This window comes from Balaenoptera physalus (assembly GCF_965194825.1).
Source record: "Balaenoptera physalus genome assembly, chromosome: 2".
In the NCBI taxonomy this organism is placed as follows: Eukaryota; Metazoa; Chordata; class Mammalia; order Artiodactyla; family Balaenopteridae; genus Balaenoptera; species Balaenoptera physalus.
Window position 1 is genome coordinate 142,076,188 of NC_138883.1, and position 6,726 is coordinate 142,082,913.

Genomic DNA, 6,726 nt, shown 5'->3' on the forward strand with positions numbered 1-6,726 from the left:
CCTCATCCGCAACTCCGCCCACCTGGGTGCTCGGGGGCGAAGGCGCGGGCTGCGCGGCGCCGCGGAGTCTGTCCGCAGACGGGGCGGGGCGGGTACAGGAGGGGCGGGGTATTGGGCGTGGCCTGCGCTGAAGTGCGGGGCCCCTCGCCCCTGGGCCCGCAGCCCCGTGTGGGGTCCCCCAGCACCGCCCGGAGTCGCGAGCACTACTCGCCGAATTCTGGGGACACAGCGACCAACAAGGCCTCCCGGATTCTCCGAGCTGGAGAAGCCCACCAGCTCCTGGAGCGGGGAGCCTAAGTTTTATAATGCGAGTTGTAACAAGTGAGAGAATGAAAACTAACTAGGAGACATTTTCGTTCCGGGAGGGGAGGGTGGATTTTCTAACCCTGAGACTCCGGTTAAAGTGGCCTAAAAATCAACTACTCTTGGTTCGTTAGTTCGTTCGTTCATTCAAGTGCAGACCTTCCCTCCTTCCCGCCATTGCTACCTTCTATCGCAGCACTCCCACGCCCCGTCAAAAGTCAGCAAAGCCTCCACCCCTTTTTTCATCTGATTTCACTACCCCTTATAAAGCTGAGAAGGATTCATCCCCCCTGAGATATTCGGGGTTGGGATGGGGGCCCCCTCCCGGCGGTGTGGCCGAGGCCCTGGCTGCACCCTGGGCACTCACACCAGGCAGGGGGTGGATGGATGAAACCACGAGGGAGCTCCTATTCAGGCCTTCTAGCATTCTGGGCAGAGAGCAGGATGGCTGCTGCCCCCTGCTGGGGGCAGCCTCACCCCAGGGCAGGCCCTGACAAAGTCTGGCTTGTAAGCCCCCAGTTGGGAATGGGCATGGGATCCACTGGCCCACTGGTGGATTACACTGCCACCCAGCCTTGGGTTCCTGGATGGACAACTGCCCCTAGAAGAGGCCGCTGGGAGTTGGGGGCTGCTGTAGAGTTCTTAGCCAACCTCTCCAGCTGGTGAGGCAATTTTGTGGGTGAACAGCCAGTGGAAATCCTGCAGAGGTATTCATCCTGCATCTACCTGGGCAGGTGCTGACCAGGAAACTGCCCCCAAACATCTCTTCCAGCAGGCTCCCCACCATCCACCCCATCGCTCAAGCCATCTTTGACTCCTCTGTTCTCCTATCTACCACCAAGCCCTGATTCCCCCTCCTCAGTAGCTTCCAGTCCAAGCAAGTCTCTTCATCTTCCACATCCTTGCTGCCCAAGCCACTGCTATCTCTTGCCTGGGCCACTGCAAAGCCTTATCACTGGTCCCCCTTCTGCCCTAGTAACGCATGCCAATTTTTAAAAAATGTTTTTAAAAAGCACAAAAGTACAGAAGGAGACAGGTAAGAAGAGTCATGTTTTGGAGGGTACCCTTCCAACTATTACTCTCCATGTTGCTTAGTCCACTCAGGCTGCTATAACAAAATACCACAGACTGGGTGGCTCATAAACAGCAAATATTTATTTCTCACAGTTCTGAGGGCTGGGAAGTCCAAGATCCTGGTGCTGGCAGATTCAGTGTCAGGTGAGGCCCCACTTCCTAGATGGCCATCTTTTTACAGTGTCCCACATGGCAGATGGGACGAGCTAGCTCTCTGGAGGTCTCTTTTATAAGGGCACTGATCTCAATCATGAGAGCTCTACCCTCATGACCTAATCACCTCCCAAAGGCGAGCCTTCAAATACTATCACACTGGGGGTTAGGATTTCAACATATGAATTTGGGGGACACCAACATTCAAGCTTTAGCACTATGATATACAAGCATGTGCATACATATATAGTATATACAAGTATGTTATACATATTATAACTTGTCTTACTAAACTGTGAGGTCCTTGAATGGAGTGTGCTTTATCTCCAAGTCTCTCTCCCTTGGCCCAAGACCTGGCATAGTCACTCCATGAAGGTTTTTGGTCAAGTTATTTTAGAAAGGAAGGAAAAACTGTCTGCATTAACAGAAATATGGATGTGGATCAACGTGGCTCATATTTTCATTATGTAGGCACAAACGACAGAGTGGTATGTAGAACATTTTTGGAGAATGAGGAAGTATCCTCATGATGGCATCTCCTTACGTCAAGCCTCCAAACTGGATAACAGACATCCTGTCCTCAGTTCAGAGTCCTTTCTCCACTCATCCCTGTTTTCACTCTCAGCCCTAAGCCATCCCTCCGCCAAAACCAGCAGAAACTTGCATCTCCCTACATCCAAAAATGCTTCCTCAGTTTTAAGACGCTCATTTTAACATTTCTGAAATTGAGTTGCATCTTGTAGTCATTGCCAAGGGAAACTTGGCACCAGGAGAGATGATATAGGAATGTCCACGTGCTGCCTGAAAGAGATGGTCTCTTCACCTCTGTGACCTCTGATGGATTGGTTGCATTGGGAGCATCACGCATGGTTGAATTTTAATGAAAATCTAGAAATGTCTTTGCGACTTAAAATGTCATTCGAAAAATCAAACTTTGAGGTAGTAACGAAACAACTTATTATATATATAGAAGATTGCCTGTCACAGACAGGCATTATAATTAAAGGCTGTAGAAACTGCCAAGTCTCTTAGGATAGATCTATATTAGGAAATCCTCAGCCTCAAGGAGCAGAAACCACACTTTGAAGTGGCTTGAACAATAGGCCATTTGTTATCTCGGTGAACAGAGAGACCAGAGGGAGGAGGGTTCTGGGGCAGGTTGAGTCAGTGACAAGGGACCTGGCTTTTCCATTTCTCCCCTCTGCCATCACCATCAACCATAAAACATCCAGAGGGGGAAGAGAGCATTGTGTCACACAGCACTGTCTTTGGATCAAGGGAACTTTTCCTAGGAGCCCTACCATCAGCTTTCCCTCACATCATGGCTGAGGCCTGTCCACCCCTGAAGTCATCACTGACAAGGAGACAGAATAACTATGGTTGTCTTGGAATATGCACATGAGATGAATATGCATGAATGTTGGGAAGTGTGATGGTTAATTTTATGTGTCAACTTGACTGGGCTGTGGGGTGCCCAAATATTTGGTCAAACATTATTCTGAATGTTTCTGTGAGGGTATTTTTGGATGAGATTAACATATAAGTTTGAGTAGAGCAGATTGCGCTCCCCAACGTGTGTGGCCCTCATCCAATCAGTTGAAGGCCTGAATAGAACAAAAAGGCTGACCCTGTTCCAAATAAGAGAGAGATTTCCTGCCTGTCTTTTAACGGAGACTTTGGCTTTTTTCCTGCCTTCAGACTCAAACTGAAATATCGGCTCTTCCTGGGTCTTGAGCCTGCCAGTCTTTGGACTGGAACTAAACCACTGGCTCTCCTGTGTCTCCATGCTTGCTGACTCAGCCTGTAGTTCTCGGGACTTGCCAGCCTCCATAATCTTGTGAGCTAATTCCTTATAATGAATCTCTTTATATATACATAAATATAAAATATATATATGTATATATAGTTATATATACAGTTGACCTTTAAACAACACAGGTTTGAATTGTGCAGGTTGGCTTATACTCATATATTTTTCAATAAATACATACTATATTACTACACAATCCCTATTGGTTGAATCCGCAGATGCAGAACTGCAGGTACAGAGGGCTGACTGTAAAGTTATGCTCGGATACTCTTTTCTTTTTTTTTTTTTTTTTGGCCCCTTGGCCAACCAGGGATTGAACCCAGGCCATGGCAGTTAAAGCGCCGAATCGCAGACCACAACACTAACAACTAGACCACCAGGGAAACTCCCTCGGATTTTCAGCTATGCAGAGGGTCGGCACCCCTAACCTATGCAGTGTCCAAGGGTCAATTGTATATATATTTCCTACTGGTATAAATTTATATACTTCCTCTTGGTTCTGTTTGTCTATAGAACCCTAATACAGGAAGTCATCCATAATATCCACAACCACCTCCTAGAAGTTTCAAAGCTAAGAGAGGCTGGTCAACTGATTCATGTATCATGAAGGACCATCATTCTGGTACCAAACATTCATCTGTTAGAAGCTGCCAGAAGCTATGACCCTTCCTACAATATATAATTCAGTTTAGGAGAAACCAAAAATTCAAGCATGTGGGAAAAGTAGATGAAACCCCAGTGTTCTCTGATATGCTACAGAACTACACTGTTGGTCTGAAATATTCTAAAGCAGTTGGGGTCCTCAGCTGGAATGATTCGGAGCAGCCTGTTACCACACAGTCAAAAAAGATTCATTTAGACTCAATGAGAAGAAGCCTAAAACTAAACTTGGATCTTTATGTATGTAAATGTAACAAAAGGTGATCATGATCGATGAAACCTTGGTATAATTATAATTACAATTTTATAGTGCTTAAGTTTAGAGAAAAGAATATTGAAACTTTTGTTACAGTAATTTTAAAGATTTTTGTGATGTTAGAGTTCACTGGAACTATCAATGTGAATTGATGACCTTGGAAAGAAGTGCCTTTTTTCTAGCTGTCACTAGTGGGTGTGCAATGTTTTTCTGTCTATCACCAATATTCACATCGAACAATCAGATATGCATACCCAGGGTCCAAATTGTGCTACCACTATTCCTCTTTAAAAGTAGCTTATCCCATGGATTAGGTCAAGAACAGGAATAATTTTTTTGTGGTCAGAAAAAACATGCTTTTAGAATGTCTGTTGTCAACCTAAAGGACAAAGGCCCCAACTTAAAGGGGCCAAATTGTGACAATCTGAGCATCAAAAGAGCAAATAATAATTATAGTTAATTGAAACAAGCTGAGTCTGTAAATTTTCCTTTTGTAGAATTTGACAATCTGACTTTATTATTTGTATGGAAAAGCAAAGAGCCAGAAGTTGTAAAGCCCTCCTACAGAAGGGCAATGTGGGGGGCTTGCCCAACCAGATATGAAAACAGATTTTAAACCGTTGTAAGTCAGACAATGTGCTAATGCCACAGGAATAGATAAATAGAACACATTTGGAAACTTGATCTACAACGGAACTGAGAGTGGGGGGAAGCCAGACTATTCCATACATGAGGCAGAACCTGGTCCCTCTGTTCCACCTGGATGCAAGAAAGCATCATTCAGGCATCAGACATCAACAGGTCAGAAGCTTCCAGCTGACTTCTATGAGAAACTCTTAGCCTTCCCACAGTGTACAATTCAATCAAGGAGAAACTAAAAATTCAAGAAATTAGGAAAAGTATAGGATAATCAGTTATCCATATGGAAGAAAAAATCAGATTCCTACTTAAACCATACATAAAAATTAATTAAATGTAAAAGGCAAAACTATGAAAATATTTGAAGAAAATACAGGGGAATATCTTCATGACTTCATGGTAGGGAGAGCTTTAAAAACAACTCAAAATTGCAAAACATAAAGGAAAAGAATTATAATTTTGACTAAGTAAAAATTAAGAACTTTTGTTCATTGAAAGAAACCATAAAGAGAATGAAAATCCACACACTGGAACAAGCTCTGACGTGTAGAGCTGATAAAGGATTAGTATCCAAAAAATATGAAAGTCTTCTAAAAATCGATGAGAAAAAGAAAAACGACCAATAGAAAATTGCACAAAAGTTTTGGCAGACACTTCACAGAGGGGAAATACAAACATTCGATAAACATAATAAACAATGTTCAATATAATTGTGATTCACGGAATTAAGTCCACAAAGACATGCCATTATACACACTTCAGATTTGCAAAAATGATAAAACCAGACAATATCAAGTGTTGGTAAGAATGTTGAATAAGAGGAGTCATATACTTCTGGTGAGAAGGTAAATCAGAACAACCAAGTTGGAGGACAATTTGGCAATATCTAGTTAACAGTACACATACTTTATGACTTAGCAATCCCACTCTTCATCATATTCCCTAAGCAACTCATAACAATGTTTACTGCCAAAAGTATGTAATAGTAAAAATAGAGGAACAACCCAAATGTCTGTTGACAGGAGAGTGGTGTGGCAGAGATTGTAAGTTGCCCCCCACCCCCAGAATCCACTTCCCCTCCTTTTAAGACCTCAGATTTTTAACCAGATGCATAGCCACCCCAAATAAAGACTATATTTCCCAGCCTCCCTTTCAGCCAGATGTGGCCATGTGACTCTAAGTTTTTTCTAGTGAGTTATAAGCAGTTTAATTTCTTCTACCCCCTTGCTCTTTTCTGTGGCTGGAATATGGAGCTGATGACTTTTTAGTTCGTATCAACATTTAAATATTTAAAATAATTTGATTAATGCATTTTATAAGTTTGATTAAGTAAAAAGTGCTTAAATGTTTAGGAAAACTATGGCTAATACAATGAGCATTAAAACCCAAGTTGTAGAGCTATCTCTCTCCAGGCTCAGAAGTCCTTTGGATATTAAGATCCTAGATAAGTATGGAAGAAAAAAGTGGTAAATAATTGCATGGATAAATGTATGTCTGTAATGGTTGTTTTTCCATCTCTAAAAGCTGTGATTGAGTTGGAGGTGCATTTTATGAGCTGGAATAGAAGAGAGGGGACAGAGTATTTCTCTGGAGAGGGACCTTGGCATCCCAGTGTGAAGGGGAAGTCTTCCTGAGGTCCAGAGCTACCAAAGATGAGAGTGGATGAGCCCTCACATCCACATGAGCAAGAACATGTTCTGTTCTCAGAACAGAGAAAAGTCCCACATCCAACCTGGAGCCAATGAGGCAAATTTCTGCCATTTAGAGGAGAGGCTTTGCTCTCATTTCTCACCAAAAAGTATTCAGAAATACTGAGGGCCAGGCTCAGAGC